Source organism: Euprymna scolopes, chromosome 35 (genome assembly GCF_053919585.1).
Source record: "Euprymna scolopes isolate OS-2025 chromosome 35, ASM5391958v1, whole genome shotgun sequence".
Lineage (NCBI taxonomy): Eukaryota > Metazoa > Mollusca > Cephalopoda > Sepiida > Sepiolidae > Euprymna > Euprymna scolopes.
The window spans coordinates 87,991,497-88,014,356 of NC_136516.1; positions in this window are offsets into that span (position 1 = coordinate 87,991,497).

The window sequence follows — 22,860 nt, forward strand, 5'->3', positions numbered from 1 at the left end:
TACTGAAACTGAACTTTATTTGATATTAATTCAAAAAGTAAGACAAATTAATTTTCAAAGAAAAGTTGTGTTGTTTCATGAATTTTATTATATTTAGTATTTTAATTGTGAAAACAACTTTTTACATGTTTACATAGAAATTCAAGCAATGCCGACATATCAACCAAAACAACAGTATTCATTTTTAAATACCAAAGAATTAAATAATTTAATTACCACTTTAATTGTCGATATGTAGTGTGCAAACGTTCTTTTCTAATCATTTTGTCTATCTGCTTAATCATAATTTATTACCAATAGCTCTGACGTCAGCAGATAAACGAAACTTCTTGGACAGGCCCGCTTTACGGGGGACCATGTTAGACTCATCACTTTTTTTTTCTCGATCTTAGTATCATTTTAGCTAGAAATAATATTAGTTAAAATTCCTGCTACGCCTCTTACAATCTGCAATTAGTATTTTTAAATATTATTTTCTCTTATTAAGATTTCATCTATAATTTTTTTTATGTATATTTTTTTTTATTAATTTCTCTTATTTTTTTTTCAAGTACCATGTATCATATAGTGTCATAAAATAGCGTTTATTTACATGTTTCGTTAACGTAGACCAGGGGGCATCCAAGCTACGGCCCTCGGGCCAGATCCAGCCCGCCAAATCTATTAATCCGGCCCGTGGATCTCTTCTGAAAAACGAGAAAATATTCATGAATGTTTTAGAAGATGGAAATGTGTGAAACTAGTAGGGTTGGATCAAATACTGACTTTTAACAATTGAAATACAAATACAAATACTTTCGTTTAGGTTACCAGAAATACAGATACACATACTTTTATTCCTAAGTCTAAAAATACAAATAAAAATACTTTTATTCCTTAATCTCAAAATACAAATAAAAATACAACAACTGATTTAAACAAAAACAAATATAAGTACTTTTTTTTCAAAGTAATAAAGAAATCTGAAAATATGCAAAAAAAAAGAAAAAGAAAAGAAATATTTCCTTCCAAATTTGACATCTACATTACATTCTATATAATGTCCGCATTGCATTTTATTATCATTAGAGCTCTGAAAGTTTCCTTTTCTCTCTCTCTCTCTCTCTCTCTCTCTCTCTCTCTCTCTCTCTCTCTCTCTCTCTCAAATATAAATACAAATACAAAATACTATTTTTCTGGATGCCATAATACAAATACAAATACAAATTACTTTTTCTTGTAATGTTAAAATACAAATACAAATACAATTACATTAAAATTGTATTTAAATTCAATTGAAATACAAATACAATTGTATTTGATCCAACCCTAGAAACTAGTGCAGTGGGTTTTTTTTTTTTTTTTTTTTTTCGTAAAATGATTAAAAAGAACGAGGTTTCAGGGAACTAGATTCACTAAAAAGCAACGATAATGCACAAAAACAGTATAAAACACGTCCATTACCCCCCCCCAATCCAGTTAAAAAACTTTGGAGATCTTTGATGTAGACAATAAGTTAAAAGTCTAGAGCTATTGTCAAAATGGCCTCGGTTTAGGCAATCAACATTTATAGATACCTCCTGATTGGGTGATACAAAAGACATATAGATTTGGTAAAAAAAAAGTCTATCAAAAAAACTGAAATAGTAACATTTTATGAAGATGAAACAAGTCATTAAATAAACGGCGTTTCAATTCTCTGAAGCCATTATCTAAAAGGTGGAACGATAAATTTGTCGCCCTAAAGAAAACAATACTACAGCTTTATTTTAAAACTTTTATTTGAAAAATCAGGTAACTTGGTTACGTAGTAGAGCTGACATCTATTCATTCAATGTAGCCGCCCTCAGCCTTAATCACCGCCTCGATATAGGTCGGGAACTGGGAGCATGCTTTTTCCACAAGCGCCGGTGGGAGCTCGGCGAATACTCGGCGGATAGCGGCGATCAGGCTGGCTTTAGTGTTGTAAATGCTGATGTTCTCCACGTATGACCAAACAGAGTAGTCTAGTGGGGTCAGGTCGGAGGAGGAGGGCCAGTGAGAAAAGAGTACAAAGTCGTAGCACTCCTTCTGAAGCCAAACCTGGGTCTCTTGGAACTTGTAGGCCGGCGCCGTCCTACTGCCACACTCAGGGTCTGCCAGTGGCCACCTGATTGCACCAGGGGATCACCACACTCTTCAGCATATCCAGGTACACTTTGGTGTTGACTTTCAAGCCGACTTCGAAGGTGTGAGGTGGCATGAAGTGGCCCTCACTTGAAACCACACCAAAGATCATAATCATGGCCAGAAACTTCGTTGAGCTGTGTCCTCAAGTGTTGAACCATCCGGATTTGCATTTTGAGATGTTGGCAATGGTCCTGTTGTCATAAATTGGATCGGTAGAGAGCATTCTACGATCTCGCTCGTTGAACATTGTCTCACTTTCAGACATGATAGAAGACTCCTAAAGCTCTTGGAATTTGTACACAACTGGCCAACTAGTAGATGGTCTGCAACAAAAAAAAAGAAAAGAAAACCGGTTTTCATGAAATGGAAATGGAATCATATCGTCTTTTCTATAGCGACAATTTTATCGCTCCACCCTGTATATATTATCTGCCTTCAATGTGTTCAGATTTTTTTTCGTATGGGCACTTTTATTGATAGTACACACATGAAACTCTGATCTTCATGGAAGTAATCTCCTCCGGCTGCAATGCACTTCTTGTACCGTTCCAACAACTTCTGGAAAATACCATGGAAGTCCTCTTGTGTGAGCGTGTCAATGACCTTCGTCACAGCCTCTTTCATCTCCTCAGCTGTCTCATAACGACAGCTTCTAAGGTTTTCCTTGGGCTTAGGGAATAACCAAAAGTCACATGGAGCAAGGTCTAAACTATAGAGAGGGTGAAGAACTGTCTTGATGCCCATCTTGGTCAAATAGTCTGTGACAAGGATGAAGTTATGAACTGCACCCTTGGGACAAACTTTGCACAAATCTTTCGCATTTTCTGTTTCCATACTGACATCAAACTGTGCCATTAAAGTCTCTATGGACACACAAAATCCATGAAATTCTTAATTTGGCCAATCAACTTTGGTGTTTTAACTTCTTTACTCCTCCCACACCTTTTATCATCCCTCACAGATTTCCCACCTTCCTTGAATCTATTATGCCACTTAAAAAAACTGATGCTCGAATCATGTAAGATTGTTCAAAAGCAGTATGAAGCATTCCACACGTTTCTCTCGCATTTTTTTCCCAAGTTTAAAACAGAATTTTATTGCATATCGTTCTTCTAAAGTGTCCTTATATTCAGATTGCATTTTTGAAATTCACCAGCTGTGACAGTCAGACTTTTAGTAGTATGTATTCTAATTCGTACTGTAACTGTTCATTTGAACCTGAAATAATAAAAATTGCTTGGTTATTTGATAAAATGTATAGCAATAACCTACTGATTTTTCAAGAGTCTACGACATTTTTAAATGCCTATACAAAAAAAAGTCTGGAAACTTATTGAAGGCACCAAGTATATATATATATATATATATATATATATATATATATATATATATATATATATATATATATATATATAAGTCTAATAACGAAATACAATCTTCAAATGCCTTAAGGGAGATCTTGAGTGATGCACTATCTTCATTGCCGATTTCATGTTTCGCATCATATCGGTTCAGACATTAGCTCTAACCTGACTACGGATGTGCTCAATCATCTCTTTGAAAGCTATCATGTCCCGACATTGCAAAATAAATAAATAAATAAATAAAAAATACAGGTTCCTCGCTAGAAATGAATTTCCAGGGCAATAATAGAATTTCCAGAACAATAAAAGAAGCCCTAGAAAATGACCTTTAGTCTGTAACAGAATGGGGCTATAAATCGTTGGTAACACTTAATGCAATTAAGACTAAGTTTCTTTCAACTACAAACAATTTTCTCAACCAACGATTACCATGACAAATAATCCCCTACCTGAGGGCCCATCTTTCATACTCTTCGGCTTAACATTCGCGAGCAACATGAATTGGAACAAATACATTGAAAACATTGTTCAGGTTACTTCAAAGACATTATTAGCCCAAAAGTTAACTGTGATATTCGTTGCCAGTACATGAAAGATTGACACAAAAGCAATCATTCAAACATAAACAGAAGTTCACTTGTCCATTATTTAAAACGGAATTCAATAAAACTTGAATTTGCTCAAAAACAATAAATTTTATAAAGTTAATGTTCATCCACCTCGCACCGGCAGAAGTGGCAAGCAGCAGTTACCAAGTCATTACAATATTGTAAGTAATATTCTATTCTTTTTACATTGTATTCCGAAATCATCCTACACTAAAACTTTATATTATAAATATTTAATTATGATATTACTATAAGTTACCCTTAGAATGGGAAAAAGACAGATAGGTTTAACAAAACGTTATATATTTATCCAAATTTACAACATGGCAAGGAAGAAGAAAAGAAAAAAAAACAACACACTGAAGATGGAGGATACCTCTGAAATATATTTGTTATAAATTTCAAACAAGTAAAATATTTGTTTATTTTTCTAATATTACGTTGTGATTTGGCTTTCAAGCGCACTTGATGCGTATTTTATTTTATTCAAATTAAAACAACGTTTCTATTGAACTCTCACTCTTAGACGTTATCCTCGCGTTGGCTACGCACAGTTAAAACATTTCAAAATACAACCGCTAGAAACAACGCGCGGCTCTTTACAAACAGACTTCTTTCTCCAAATTTACGACATAGCAAGGAAGAAGAAAAGAAGAAAAAAAAAAGAAACAACACAGGGAAGATGGAGTTTAGCTCTGAAATATATTTGTGATAAATTTCAAACAAGTAAAATATTTGTTTATTTTCCTAATATTACGTTGTGATTTGGCTTTCAAGCGCACTTGATGCGTATTTTATTTTATTCAAATTAAAACAACGTTTCTATATGAACTCTAATTTTTTGAAATTTTATAAAGTTTATGTCCATCCACCCCGCGATGACAGAAGTGGCATTCGACAGTCGCCAAGTCATTACAATATTGTAAGTATAACTATATTCTTTTTACACCATATTCCGAAATCATCTTACACCAAAACTTCACATTATTAATATTTAATTATGATATTACTATAAGTTACCCTTAGAATAGTAAAAAAGTGAGATAGGTGTAACAAAAGGTTATAGTCTGCAATAAGTTATCTGTCAAACAACAGCAAACGAACGTATTCTTCCGTTTCAGTTAAAATGTGATCTGAAAATCCGGCACTTCTGCAATACTGCGTGGTAACCACGTTTTTGGTTTTCAGTTTGGAGAATATTATTATGAGAACACATTTATTTAATGATCAGTCTGGAGCACCTTTCACAATTCACCTCCTTTTCATTGGCACTATTTCAATAACATTGAATAGAAATCTTCAATTACACAAATTACCATGCGGCTAGACGGTAAATTCAATTGGTGACTTGATGACTACGATTTTCACAGATATTGCTAAAAAGTTCCGAAATGTTGGATGGCTTTTTGAAAGAGTAATCTTTCCCCCTAGAAATGATTTTGTTGATATGATCAATTATAATCATTTACGAGAGTTATCACTCTATTTGTTGAGTTATTAATAGATATAAGGCAGTAGAATGCCACATCATAACCTGATATTCAAGGAAAGAAGTTATATTATTAAGAAATCTAGATGAACCTAAACTGTGTAATGGCGCACGGTTAGCAATAAAAAAAAATTTTGAAAACTAATGTCCTGGAAGCCATTATAATAACTGATAATTTTAAAGTTGAAACTGTGTTATTTCACGGCCATCGTAAGAGATGGCCTATCAGCTGAAAAATGACGTCATCGTCGAGGTCCTAGCAAGCAAGATATGTGGAACACCTAGACTGTCGATAATGAGAAGAAATTTTTACAGAAAGCGTCAGAAAACTTCAAAATTAGATTAAAAAAAGATAAAGAACACAATACTGAAACTCATCCAATATTAATTAACAAAAAAAGAATTGAAAGGAGGAAAAGTTATTTGTTTATGCGTCAAAAACAATTGAACATTTCGTTGTATTATGAATTTTAAAGATTAGAATACGTTCTTTATTTACTTATAAATTACATTTAAAAAGAAAAGGAAGGAACACGAGTTGATTTGTAGTGAAACTGAAGTTTATTCAATATAAATAAAAATTATGCATGTGAGATTAGGTATGGTTGAAGCAGAAGACAATCAAATATTGCAAAACATGAAATATGAATCAAGGCAATAAATAAATATTAAAATTGAACGACAATTAAAAAAAAAATCCAAACGAACAATAAATACTTTTTAATCAAAATGAACTGCAATAGTTTTAACATCAAAACTGAAAAATCAAACAATAAATTAGTTTAACTGAAAATCGAAGGATGTGTTGATAAAAATTAAATTCAAACGAATAATATTAATATAAACGTCTAGACGATCCATGTAGATTATGCCTTCACGAAAAACTTACACAAAAAACTTAACCTAGATTTAAAACAGGTCAAGACACTAGATATCTACGCTAAATAGCAAACACAAAGAAACGGGTCAACCGGAGGCCAAATGGGTCTTTGTCCTGTAAGTGCCTGCTCTTTGGCTGATTAGGAAGGGTGCGATGGATACTAGAAATCTGATTGGCTAACAAAAAACTCAATAGAAGGTGCGTATATAAAAACGCGAGACAACCACAAAATTATCGCATAAGCCTGAAGACTCCTAGAGTGGATGAAACGCGGAATATTCAGTGTAGCTTAATCGCCATATATATTTTATAACTTACTATATATATATATATATATATATATATACATGTGTGTGTGTGTGTGTGTGTGTATGTGTGTGTGTGTGTGTACCTACTTCCAGTTAAGCTGTGGAACACGTGACCAGAGTTCACAGGACTAAGGTTCATGATATCAGCAAACTAAATTATGTTAGTTATTAGGCCAGTTCTTACGATAGCCGTGGTTAATTACTCGGGCTCCCCTTTTTCCTTCTGACATTCCATTTCAGTTCAAGTGTTTAGAATTCCCAATAAAAATTAGTTTTGCCATGTCTATAAATAAAGTTCAAAAACAAAGTTGTTGGACTTAATCTTCAGGCACCCTGCTTTTCTCATGGCCAGTTTTATGTTGGTTGCTCACGCATTTGAAGTTCTGAAAAACACTACAATTTACACACCTGTTAGAGGTCAGACCCAAAATGTTGTTTATGTAGAGGTTCTTCAAAAATGAATGCTACAGGTACATTTACCAGTTGTTCAGATATGCACTGCTTGAAACTAAATTTTAATTATTTTATTAACAGAATAGATGACTAATATCATCTTTATATATATATATATATATATATATATATATATATATATATATATATATATATATATATATATATATATATTGTACATTAGATAGTTGAAACAAAATGGGATTAAACAGTTTTCAGGTATGCATTATCATATAAAATAATAATTGCAATTCTTTTTTTTACAAAGGAGTCACAACTTATCAAGGCCTGAGAGCCACTTGAGGATAAGGGTTAATGAGTGTACAATGGTCAAGGGGAATATGTCAGTCGTCGATAGTAGTGGAAATTTGATAAATTGGATTACTTAAAGGAATAGCTCATAAAGAATTTGTTCACGTTGGACTTGAAGACAACCATATTGTAGTCAGTTGGAAAGCAGGAAAACGGAATATCGTATTTTGAAAGAAGAAGGACTAAAAGATAAAAGATTAATCTACAAAAGAGGATTATGGTAACTGGCGATGCCTCTATAAAATAAAACGCATCTACTGTTCCTACCTTATGTTACAAGAAAAGGTTGCCCTTTTCTTGTAAGAAAAACATTAGATAAGTGAAAATGAGATTAGGATAGACCGAGATTCGAACTTTGTAAGCAAGGTTCAGAAATGGAATTTCGCATTGTTCACTTTCACATAAAATAGTTTAGATATGTTTGTTTGCAAAAAAGGAATTTTAATTGTTCAATTCTTTTTATGAAAACTGAATTAAAATAAGGTCAGCTAAAGAAGAACGAACAATAGCAATTTGAAAACATATTAAAACACAAGTTAGGTCGAAAAATAGGTTAGTGAGTATTCTCTGTCTGCAGAAATGGTTTGGAAACATGTGCCGAACCACGTATGTTTAGGCCACGTGGGTCGATCACGTTTACAGACACACGTATGACGTCATGGAAGTAATGCGTTCTCAATGTAGGAGCTAGAATCGAAGACCAGTTAGACGGAGACGAAGATCGGAGGCAGTCGAGTCCGGATCGAAGTCAGCACAGTCAGCCGGAAAGAGCTGACATAATCAGAGGAGGGTCCCTTTAGAAGTGAAGGGAGAAAGTTTTAAATATGTAGAAATAACCTTGAATTCCTGGATGTGATCATCATTTCGGCCGGTCAAATGGAATAAAAGAACATCTCCTATTTTTGTAACTGCCGTCTTCGTGTCGTCATTTTACAGCAAAAGGTAATGTGTAATCATCTGAATGAACTTTGTATAGCCCCATCCTGAGTAATGTCTCTCTCCATCGTAAGTAATGACTGTCCTATCCTGTGTTAAAAGAACTGACCACCCCCTCTCTCCTCCTAAATGCCTTCTCTCCCGCACCACCATCGTATATATGTCATCTTAAAAAGACTCCATCCCAACTATACAACACTTATAGAGAATGTGGAAAAAGAAGCCATTATGAATTAATGTTTCGTTTAATCAATAGGATAATTATGTGCGAGCTCGAAATATTCAAATATATCAAATGCAACCTTGCAACGCCAGGTACTCAAGCTTGTTAACAATAAATATAGTAATAACAGCAATAATAATTACATAGTAAAATATTTTATTTTATTTTATTTTATTTATTCTTCTCAAACTATTGAGAGTTATTTATTATCATGTCCATTTTAATTAACAAAAAAAATTATTCATTTTTGTGTGTAGATTCAAATATATCTAATTAAAAAGTTTACAGAAGGTCAGAAAGAAAAAATATGGGTACGGTCGGCTTCAAATCGGATATAAGAGGACCAGTTTATAGTCGAAAAAAGAAACTGTATATATATGGTCCCTTTTGTATCAAATTTGAAATCGATCGTCCCGATGATTTTCTGATCTGTAAAATTTTAAAATAAATATTGTCCTCTTATATTGAATTTTTCTTTATAATTAAGCACTTTGTTGGGGTTCTTTACCTACAAACACCACTCTGGTATATATATATATATATATATATATATATATATATATATATATATATATATATATATATATTTAATTTACTCACATAAAATTAATATACGAAAGTATAGATTTATGCGTAAACTTTAAGTATTTACTTCAAAAGTGCTCAATACGTAGGTAGAGCTAGTTAGTAAGTTATAAAATGCATATGGCGATTAACCTACACTGAATATTCCGCGTTTCATCCACTCTAGGACTCTTCAGGCTTATGCGCGAATTATGTGGTTGTTTGTCGTTTTTATATGCGCATCTTCTATTGAGATTTTAGTTAGCCAATTAGCTTTCTAGTATCCACCGCGCCCTTCCTATCAGCCAATGAACATGCACTTACCGAACAAAGGCCTATTTGACCTCTGGTTGACCTGTTCCTTTGTGTGTACTCGATTTAGCCGGGATATTTTTATAACTTACTATATATATATATATATATATATATATATATATATATATATATATATATATATATATATACATATATATATATACATATATATGTGTGTGTGTTTTAATATATGGTTACGTGGCAGTTTTAGAACTGCTTTAAAGCTTCGCCGCTCATTAATTTTTAGACTAAATTTCAAACAATTATTACTGCTCTGTTGTGAAAAAAAAATTCAATTTTCGTTGATTAAAACAAAAGTTATGAATAATTTTCTGGTGTTCAAAATCGTAAAAATGTGTAAGGAAGTGGGAGATACTTTTTTTTTTCATAGCAACCACGTCGCTTCAGCGACTACTGTTGCTACTAATTCACTGCTGTCACGGTAAGAGAAGTAACGAGGGAAATATACAGAATGAAAGCATGAAATGAAGATAATTGGAAGGATTTTATTAAAAGCAGACGAGTGCCGTACATTGTTATTACATATGTGTTTATATGGGGGCAAAAAAATAAGACTGAAATTAAACAAAGAACAAGTGAATTTTTTGGAAACCTGGAAAAATCATGGATTAAAATAGAAAAATACGAGCATGAAAAGTAATATGGTTAGCTTAAAAATGGAAAAGTAAAGGACTAGTTGTTAAAACTGGAAAAGAAAAGGGCGAGATATTCTAGTAAAAAAATATAATAAATGTATAAATTAAAATATTGCAGCATTAAGAATTTTAAAAGAAATTCAATTTATAACATTATATAATCAATTCTTAATGCTGCAATATTTTAAGTTATAAATTTATTATAATTTTTTATTAGAATATCTTGCCCTTTTCTTTTCCAGTTTTAACAACTAGTTCTTTTACTTTTCCATGTTTAAGCCCACCCATATCACTTTTCATGCTCGCATTTTTCTATTGTAATATATATATACATATATATATATATATATATATATATATATATATATATATATATATATATATATATATATATATATGATTGTTGAGCTGGATTAAATCCGACGATATGAAATAAAATGGAGGCGGAAGGACCTGAATACTCAACGTTTCGCCCGATTTATTGTCGGCTATATTTCCAGACGCAATTTTTTAATCTCTACGATATTTTAACTTTTAGACGTAATCCACCACACTCGTTTACTCTAATTTATTTTCTCTCATAAAATGTATATACATGTATATATAACATCTAATTTACATAAGGAAAACACGCTGCTCTCCCCCATCATTATATGTATATAGCCCAATCCTCCGACTCTCTCGTCAATGACCATCCCTCTTGAAGAAGTCCGAATAAATCGGGCGAAATGTTGAGTATTCAGGTCCTTCCACCTCCATTTTATTTCATATATATATATATATATATATATATATATATATATATATATATATATATATATATATATATATATATATACAATTTTCTATTGTAATATATATATATATATATATATATATATATATATATATATATATATATATATATATATATGAGAAAGGTGGAAAATCAAGTTTTTATATAATCATTAATAAAAAAAATAAAAAAGATTTAATTTTATTCAGAATAGACGTAGCTTTCTGCCATTAAATGAGACTCTAACAGGTACTACTACTCTGAGCAGATATGGGAGAAACGGTAACTAAAAGAGTTAATCCCCTCTTATAAAGGCTCACGAATCGAGGCCCCCGTCGCCGGATTCAGTTTAATGTCATCCGCATGATACAGAAATGAAATTGCGCGCCAATAACGCAAGACCTCAGACCGCAAATCTCAATCTGAAAATAATGAAAAGTCAGGCAGTTGTGATCCCAGCTGGATTCGGCAGATAAGATATCATTATCTATATTGTACAATGGGCAGTCGTTTTGATGCATTGCCTTATTAAGATTTACAGTAAATACTTATATTTATATCTTATAAAAACGAATTTAATCTTGCATCTCTTTCCAATATCGCTCTTTTTTTTTGCCTGATGAAGTGGTCTCCTAAAAACAATGTATGCACAATAATGTTTATATATATATATATATATATATATATATATATATATATATATATATATATATATATATATATATATATATATAACGCCTTTTTATATATTTTACTTTCATTTACCTTTGAAATATATTCATATTAAAAAAAAAGATATTTTTTTAAAAAGATCTAATTTTGTTTCGCTAAAAAAAGTGGGTTAATTATGCCGCACACACACACTATATATATATATATATATATATATATATATATATATATATATATATATATATATATATATTAAAATAAATGTGTAGAGGCACAGAATTTAAATAAAGTTTTAAATATAATGGGCGGAAGTCTCTCGAGAGCACTTTCAGCTATCATCGCATCAGGAGAAAATCGATAGCGTAATAATAATACTATGTCGAAAGTAAAGAGTTCTGATGGGGAACTATTGAATGTGCCAAAAATTACGGGGATCTAACTCATTGTTTCTCTTTGGGAAAGTGTGAATCTTTTCTCCGTTCCCCCCTCGTTGTGCCATTATTTTAATCGTTTTTTAAACGTTAATAAACTTTATTTTAGTGTCCCCGTAATTTTTTGGCACAGTCAATAGTTCCCCATTATACTTCATAACTTACTATATATATATATATATATATATATATATATATATATATATATATATATATATATATATATATAGTAAATTTCGACATAGTATTATTATTTTTACGCTATCGATTTTCTCCTGATGAGATGATAACTGAAAGGGCTCTCGAGAGTCTCCGCCCATTATATTTAATATATATATATATATATATATATATATATATATATATATATATATATATATATATATATTATTTGTCGGTAAACTGTTACATATGGTCGCTACAAATGGCCATCTGTTTCAGTCAAAGAGACTTCATCAGGCGACCTGGAACCTCTCGACGCCAAAAAGAAAATGAAAAATGTTGTTTTTTTTTTTCATTTTTCTATTTGGCGTCGAGAGGTTCCAAGTCGCCTGATGAAGTCTCTTTAACTGAAACAGATGGCCATTTGTAGCGACCAAATGTAACAGTTTTCCCCAAATAATAACAAATATTTTGCTCTTTTTATTGAGCACTATTTAACAACCTCGTTGTCTTCATTAGTTCTGACTTTTGAACACCTCAAACCTATATATATATATATATATATATATATATATATATATATATATATATATATATATATATATATATACTTTTTATTTTTTTTTACATAAGCATTTTATGCTCAAGATTGTGTAGCAACAGATAAATACTTATGTGAAACAAAACGTATATCTTGCTCTACTTCGGCATTGAGCACTCTTGTATGAACCTCCTTTTAAATTCATTGGTTACTTCACCTCTGGTAAATATTAACGTGGAATCATTATTTAATTATATTTATCAAGCCCTTTTAAGAAGACTTAAGACCTGCAGAATTATAACCCAGGCAGTCAACTTGCGTCTATGCAATGTTCACTACTTCCGCTCGTGCGAACACTCTAGATTGTCATTGTACTCGTCCGAATTCGGTGTTTAATAGTTCTTAATACCCGTAATTCCCGTGGCCCTGAGGTAACGGCTCGGCTATTAGAGCAAAAGGTGGTTCGAATCTTCTGTCCGGCAGAAATTTTTATCCTACACTGATGATTACGTAAGTATAAAACACTAGTGTCTGGGGGTATAAATAAGTAATCATTTGTTTTGGTGCAACTGTGGCTTCGGAAAGTGTCGTGGAGCTATGTCGGTTTTTGTAAAGCACCCGTTTTTTTATCGCAAGTCACAACTTGGTCGAGAAACGAGTCGTTCTTGTTGCGAAAAATAAGGGAAGATGACACTTCCTGACGACGTTTCTTTTGATTGTCGTTCATTTCGTGAGGTATCCATTTTTCATGATTTTTTGTTTTTTCCAATCTTTCTCAAGTGGTTGGAAATCGTCGTATACGTTACATTTAATTCAGAACATATTCTCAAACAGCTGTGCGTGAATTGGCTTCCACTAAGGCTTTTAATTGATCGTTGTCAACATCCGATGGCCGACCATTATGCTCATCACCTTTAAGACTCTCGTCGCTACCACGAGATTTCTTAAACCACCATTGTGTTGTGTGTTCAATAGTGGTTCCTGTGCCAAACGCTTCGTTGATGTCGCGAGCTGTTTCAGCAGCTTTTCGGCCTAGCTTGAATTGAAATAAAATTGTGCGAATTAACTTTATACCCTCTTGTATTAAACGTTTTGAAAAGAAGACATAATTATTTTAAGACGATTGTAATTTAAACGATGAAATAGAGCGGAAAACGCTCTTTAAAATGATGTATAAAATAAGGTATTATAACGAAAACTTATTTGAAAACGCATTATTTGAAATCCAAATTAAAAATCCCGCAAAAACTTCCTTCTCAACCTAATATATATATATATATATATATATATATATATATATATATATATATATATATATATATGTGTGTGTGTGTGTGTGTGTGTGTGTGTGTGTGTGTGTGTGTGTGTGTGTGTACGTGAGATGGGGGAAGGAGTGGGGGCTTTCGTAAAATAGATATGATTTTCCTAAATAAATAATAGTGCTGGGACGATTAATCGGAATCGGAATATTTCAGGGTATTGGAATCGGAAAAATTTGTACCGATTTTCCAAAATTTTCTTTTAATTATTTTTTTAATTTTTTTATTTGATTTTGTTTAAAACAAAATTATCCATTGCTGGTAATAATGATAAAATAATAAGTATTTGTTGATTTTAAACCACCAGTGAAGCTAAAATCGATTGATCATCCCCCATAAGTATATTTTTTCTTACGTTTAGGAAAATATTTGCACGTTTAACACGTATGCTTTTACGGTAATCGGAGAAAAATACAACTATATATTTAAATATTTAGAGATTTATAAAGAATCGGAATCGGGAATTTAGTGCGGAATCGGTAATTGTATCGGAATCGGGAAAAATATTGGAATCGTCCCATCACTAATAAATAACTAATGCTGTATAGTACAGTCTTGTCTGCTCGCACCTGTCACCTAATTTTACGTCGGTAAAACCTAAAACACATACACGGTAAAAAAAAATTTTTTTAAGTGGATACCCTTGTCAGCTTTTGCGTTCTGATGTCCGTTGATTGAAAGATTACTTAATGGAATTGGCAACGAAATTCTTGTCAGACCGAACCAATCTCTTTATCCCATGGAACTATTTACGGCGCAAAAAAACAAAGTGCATTCAGGTGTTAATTATATAAATACCAAGTTGCTAAGACGGCCAAACATAAAACAGGAAGAAATGTTCCGTTTTTTTTTTTTTCGGACAATTCAATCAAGAATTAAAAACGGGATAGTAAATATCATCATTCATTTCTTACAATTAGTTTTTCCTGTATACTTTGACAGGGGAATTAAGCGTTGTATTCCTAGGGTTGAGCATTCTGGTAAGTGAAATAACAAACTGCTTATGAATGAAACTTCTGGCGTTTGGCGATGTTTAGTATCGTGATTTTACCTAGCTTAGCAGCAGCTAAATAGACTATCGGCTAGACAGTCGAGTTTCGTTGCTTATCTAGCCACAAAAGCTGTAAAATAGCGAAACAATTTGTCTGTGCGAGATTATATATATATATATATATATATATATATATATATATATATATATATATATATATATATATAGTAAGTTATAAAATATATATGGCAATTAAGCTACACAGAATATTCCGCGTTTCATCCACGCTAGGATCCATCAGGCATATGAAACGCGAAATATTCTGTGTAGCTTAATTGCCATATATATTTTATAACTTACTACCTAGCTCTACCTACGTATTGAGCACTGTTGAGGTAAATACTTAAAGTTTACGAATTAATTTATACTTTCGTATATTAATTTATGTGATTAAATGAAGTAGTCATATATATATATATATATATATATATGTATATATATATATATATATATATATATATATATATATATATATATATATATATAATATTGAGGTTGTTATTTTTCAGAAGTAAAGTAACCAGTGAAGTATAACGAGGTTAATACAAGCGTGCTCAATACCGAAGTAGATAGAGCAAGGTATATTTTTATTTGTTTTTACATAAGCAGTGACTGAAATACTATTTAGCCGGTTAAATACCCGTTGTTGTTTTCATTTACTTTAGTCAAAGTCCAGTTCAACAATATTCAACGATTGAACTTGGTATATTGTCTGGCAGAATTGCGGAATAAAGGTGTATGTGTGTGTGTGCGTGTGTGTGTGTGCGTGTATGTGTGCGTGCGTGTGTGTGTGTGCGTGCGTGTGTGTGTGTAAATGTGTATGCATATATATTTAGGAAGCAAGTCATTATTTAAGCATACTTGATTAAATACAGCAGAGGTTTATAACAAAGTTTCGCCAAGAAAATAACTAAGCCCCCAAAAGATAACACTCTATCGTATTTACTTAAGCCTGCATATATATATATATATATATATATATATATATATATATATATATATATATATATATATATATATATATATATAAACCAAACAAAAAATGAAACAATTCTTCAGCAAGTTGAACCTAGATATAAAAGTAGACCCAAACCATAAATGTGTAAACTTCTTAGATATAACCCTGAATCTAGACAACAACTCCTATGAACCCTACCATAAACCCAACAACAAACGCTATTCTACATAGATCACAAGTCCAGCCATCCGAATAGTATGAAAAAAGCACTTATACCTAGCATCTCCAAAAAAATATCCAAAATATCACAAAATGAAGAATTATTCAATAAAAACAAGGAATATTATGACCAAGCCTTAGCTAGATCAAGATATAAAGAACAAATTAAATTTGTTAAGGAAACTCAAAGCAATAACATTGGTACAGAAAGAACAATAAACAATGCAAATGTAATATCTTACAACATGTCGATGAGGAAATATAAAAAAGGAAAAAAAAGGAAAAAATAAAACACAATAAACACGAAGAAGAAAAATGAAAAGATAGACCATAATAAAACTGAAAGAGAAGTTAAAAAGAAAAATAGAAGGAAGAGCCAGACGTAATTTCATCCACCGTTCAGCCACCACATAAAAAATAACATCCCAAGGGAATTTTACCAAATTATAGACAAAAATTTCCCGCAAGATAGTAAACTAAGTAAGATAATTAAGAAAAACACTATTAAGCTATCCTTCTCAACGTCTGCAAACTTAACAAATACCATAATTGGCACATATAACACAAATTTTTGAAAAATAGAGATAGAACAGAAAATGAATCTAACAACGTAAAAGAATGTAACTGCCGGAACCCTACTGAATGTCCAATGGGGGGGGGACTGTTCAACTTCAAACGTAGTATACAAATGTGAAGTTATAACAAATAATGAAACTAAAGTATATCTGGGGAGCACGGAAACGTTCTTTAAGGACGGATATCGTAATCACCTAGTATCGTTTAAAAATGAAACTGAGAAAGAAAATAACACCACAAATGACGAAAACAACAACAATGTGGATAAAAATGAAAACAACAATAGTGACAATTGCAACCAAAAGTAATAACAAAAACAACCGGAAAAAAACAAAGAAAACTCAACCATTTTAGCCGTATGGATAAAGGAATTAAAGGAAAATAAAACTGAATATAAATTAAGGTGGTCAATAATTGATAAAGGGGACAAATATAAACCTAGCAAATCGAAAAGATGCAACCTATGTATATCAAAATCATACCATATACTAATATCAAAAGAAAATTATTAAACAAACAACTAGATGTAATCCACGGATGTTTGCACAGAAACAGATATTTAATTTCACGCACTAGAGCAGATTAGGAAAAAAAAAATTTTAAATAGTAAAAACGAAACGTATAATATAAGAAAAGATAAAAGATGCAAGGGAGGTAATCCTAGATATAAAAAATGATACCATGAGAGTGCCCCCCTTTAAACAGAAGGATCGGGTAATAATACGAATTCAAACACGAAGCAAAAAAGGAATATTAAAATAAACACGCATAATTGTAGGAATAAAATTATATAAAATTATATGATAATTGGAAAAAACAAATAAAAAGGGGAAATTAAAACAAAAATAAATAATTAATAAATAAAAAATAAAAATACGAAACTACGGGTTAAAACGGAAAACTATCTTCACATAAAACCAAAAGATGGAGAAAGTGAGGAGGCATGGCTTTGGAAATATTTTACCCGAATACGATGTTCAGCATGTTAAAAATATCCCTTTTGTTGTAAAAATCTAATGGATAAACATCTGAAGAAGTTGGTGGGGACAGGATATTTTTATGGACACATAAATCGTAAAATTGCCTACTCACTAATGAAACAGCTGTAATGGAAAAAATCCAGGAAATAAACGAAGGTTATAAAAAGGAAACGTGAGTCTTTGAATTTTCAACAAAATTTTACATTATGTACGAGGGCGTGCAATAAGTAATGCCCCTGACCCACTTCCTATAGTAGTAGAGCAACAAAACTTGGCACAGTTATTAGTCTTTCTCTACATAAGAACTACCCAGAGTTATGCATTTCTCTCATCGTTTGATGCAGCTCCGGAAACCGTTTTTGTAGAACACCCCAGGTTGGTCCTCAAACCATGATATTACTTCAAAAATCAAGGCTGCATCATCTGGGAAACGCTTTCCTTTCAAAAACAACTTCATGGCTGGGAAGAGGTGAAAGTCAGAGGGTGCAAGGTCAGGAGGGTAGGGAGGATGGGGGAGGATTTCATAACCACACGCCCATGCTTCTGATCTGGTGACATGCGAGTTGTGGACCAGAGCATTGTCCTGCAGGAGGAGGGTACCTTTGCTGATCTTGCCCCGCTTCTTGATTTTGATAGCTTCCCTTAATTTCATCAAAAGTGAAGCATAATAGGCTCCTGTAATTGTGGTACCCTTTGCCAGGAAATCTGTCATCACTACTCCGTCCTGGTCCAAGAAGACTGTGAGCATGCCCTTGCCAACGGAGGGCTGCACCCTTGCCTTCTTTGGAGGTGGTGAATCTAAGTGCTTCCACTGCATTGACTAGGCTTTGGTCTCTGGATCATAGTGATGGGCCCAGGTTTCATCCTGTGTAATCAGTCTTTTGAAAAACTTTGACTCATCTTCTTGGCATATCTCCAAATTCCTCCACGAGCACTCGACGCATTCTCGCTTCTGGAATGGTGTGAGCAACCTGGGAATCCATCTGACAGACACCTTATGCATATGCAAATGGTCATGAATTATAGTTTCCACAGACCCTGTACTAATCTTGACATTTTGGGCTATTTGGCGAATAGTAATGCGCCGATCTTCCAAAATGGCAGCCTCAACTTGACAGACAGATGCCTCATCAATGATAGAAGGGAGGCAACCAGGTCTGGGAGCTGTTTCCACAGACTTCCGGCCATGTTTGAGTTCACGATGCCAGCGTTTTACAAGGTCATATGATGAGGCATTATCACCATAAGTTTCTTTCATTTCATTAAAAGTCTCCTGTGGTGTGCGTCCTTTCAAATGCAAAAACCGGATCACTGCTCGACATTCAACAGGCTCCATTTCACACCTGACTCAGTTCAAACACCTATAAAACAGAAACCACAGTAAGTTCAGAGCTGTAATTTGCCACATAACCCGTAGAGATATAAATCATTGCACATGCAAAATTTCAGCTAGATCAGACAACAAGAAGTGGGTCAGGGGTCAGATCATGAATGCATAGTGTCAGTCATCATAACAATGCAGTCTGTAATCCTCTCTGATGCTTTCGGGCGGAATAAAAAAAAATAGGAGACATTACTTTTGGAACACCCCTCGTACTTTTTCCTCATTTCTTCCCCCCCCCCTCCTAACATTTGGGTGAGTGGGGCACCAACAGTCTCACCTAAATATATATTCGTTTCACGAGTTGTTATTTTGTTTTTATCGGTATGCTTGTATTTTGAACATGAACCGGCGCACTCGAAATGACGGCCATGGATAATGTTGGAAGAGACTCTGACCAAGCGTCGTCGAACACATTATGTTGCTTCCGAAAGCAGTTTCACGTGCATTGATATGCTCGAAATATGCCGGTTGGTATTAAGCTTCCGTTATCGGTAATTTTCTCTCCTCGGTTACCGCGTTTATTGTATTTCGGGAAAAGATATTTAATCACTCGTTGCTGGGCCGCTTAACTGCGTCGTAAGCGTGAAAGTAGTCTGAAGACATCAGCGCAGAATTGATAAGGAATACAAGAAGTTTACTTGTCGAAGCGTGTTCTGACAAGCAGCGCTAATCTAATTGTCTGCCTATGCGCTGGTGACAATTATTGCTTCGTGACGGTAAAAGGAAACTGTTGTAACTAATATGTAGTTTCAAATAAAACCAAGAGTCGTTCCCGACCCAAAGAAAAAATAAAAACGGATCCCTATGAGAGAAATACGCATTTAAATAATTAATCGGTGTCTTTTAATGTTTGGTTTATTCCTAGCTAGAACTAACTGAGATTTGGTATATGCCTGAAACGGAAACTATAATATTACTAGCTGGCATCTCGGCGTTGCCCGGTCATACAATACGCTTAAATATGATATTTTAATTTATGCAGATTGCGTATGTATTATTATAGAATCAATCCTTTATTGATTATTATATATAACGGAGAATAATTTGCCCAGTGGACTAATTCGCAAAAAATTAAAAAAAAAAAAATTAAAAAAAATTTTTTAAAAATTAAAAAAAAAAAAAATTTAAAAAAAAATTAAAAAAATTTTGTTTTAAATAATGATAATGTCGTTCATCAAATTCCGTTTACAATATCATATCAGCTGATATTTGGACTTGACTATGAATGCTCTGGAAAAGTCACTTCTGATTAATGTTTTAAAATGTGCAAGCGGAGAAATGATTTGCGGCGATTTTAAACGGTACCTCTTCTTTTATCGTAAATTGAATACATTAATAAGAAAAAAATTAAAATAAAATGATGAGGTACACTCGGGATTGAACAGGGGGATCATTCGATCTTTAGTCAAAGGATCTACCACTTAGCTATATCTCCAGATTATAATAAATGTGTTTTTTATTAAGAAGAAATAATTTGCTGAAATTTTATTATCTCCCTTGGCCGGTGTAACGTAAAATATTCTCCTTCAAAAATCGTTCTTTTTTTATCTATAAGAGAGAAAACCTTGTTTTAAGATCGGACTTTTTTCGATTTTTCGATACTTATCGGGTGAATTTCTGTACAAAATATATAAATAAGCTTTGTGTAAAATTTGTAAAAGATAGACTCAGCCGTTTCGATGTAATGTTGTGACCCTTTGGGCTATGATCATAGCGTAGTAGCTGTGTTAATTGTGGCAAGCAAGGCCAAAGGTCAAAACATTATTATTATTATTATTATTATTATTATTATTATTATTATTATTATTATTATTATTATTAATTGATTCGAGCGACATCAGAGAGAAGGACGTCTCAAAAAGGAGAGTTGGTCTCCATGACGTTCAGGCAGCCAAGATGTAAAACCGTGAAATCTCTGAAAATGCGACCGGATCATGAAAATAAATATTCGTAAATAATTCAGGTTTGTGTTGTGTTTCGATACGTCCACGTCAATCGTTTCCCGTTAGAACTGTTGCATAAATGTTAAAATATACACACTAGAGGATCAACTAAACGATACGACGTATATACATACACGCATTTACACGTACATGAATATACGGATAAAGACAAACCCCACTATTCAACGTGTACGTCGTTATGGAACGTATTCATACACACAAAGTAACATCAGGACCTATAAAGAAGGAACTCATGCGCACACGCACGCACATACACACACACACACGCACACGCACACACACACACACACACACACATGAAGTGACTTTTTTTTTTACACAGTGATCACCACTTATCAAGGCCCGGAAGCCACTCAAGGATAAGGGTTATTGCAAGTACATTACGTTAGTGTTGAGATTTTATGAAGTGTTTACTTAAGGGGGCGGTTCATTAGGAATTTGTTAACATTGGACTTGAAGACATCCAAGTTGTAGTCCGGTGGGAAGCAGGCAGACGGAACAGAGTTCCACAGGCGTGCAGTTCTAAGACAGAAGCTTTGTTCATGGAATCCACGTTTTGATTTAGGCACAGATAAACAGTGGGGGAAATTTTTCACAGTGGATTCAGCTAGACGGGTGTTTTTCGTGAAAGATTGGCGAGTGGGGACCAGAGATTGGAGTTCAGAGGAGCACCTGCCATGGAAATAACGATAAAACAAGGATAGGCTCGCAACGTCTCTTCTGCGGGAGAGAGGTTGCAGGGTAGAGAAAAGGGCATCCCCGACTAAGCCACGAAGTCTATTTTTTTATATAATAGAGATAGAGATAGAGATGTCTATAAGTGGACTTCTTTTTCTAATGTGAATTGACATATGGCTGTCTGAAACCGAAACCATGCTATTAATTCTAGTAATGTACCACTGCACTTCTATTCCTAATGGAGATTTGTTATCTGTCTGTCTGAAGTCGAAACTTTATTAATAAATCTTATTATTGTGTCCTCGCACTTCTAATACTAATGGAGATTTGGTATTTGATATAAAGAGTTGTTTTAATGGTATCACAAATAAGAACAGATGTCTTAAAAATGGTGCTGATCGTTCCATGGTTCTTCACGGAGCAGCGGAAAGATACAGAAGAACCCTTCAAGAAAAAAGGTATGAAGCATATATTATTATTCTTACATATGAACTGTAAAAATATACCGTGTGATAAGTCTGATACAACATGACTCAGTTTACACGTCAATATCATGTCCTCATACATACATACATACATACATACATACATACATACATACGATTTATACGTTTATTATCTGTCTGTTAAAAGAACAATATCTTACATCCACTAGATAACACATGACACGTTTTAGTATATCATTTCCTCCAATATAAACCAATATACAGCACTAATACTAATGGAGATTTGGTATCTGTCTATCTGAAGTCGAAACTATATTAATAAATCGTATTATTGTGTCCTCGCACTTCTAATACTAATGGAGATTTGGTATCTGTCTGTCTGAAGTCGAAACTATATTAATAAATCTTATTATTGTGTCCTAATACTAATGGAGATTTGATATCTGTC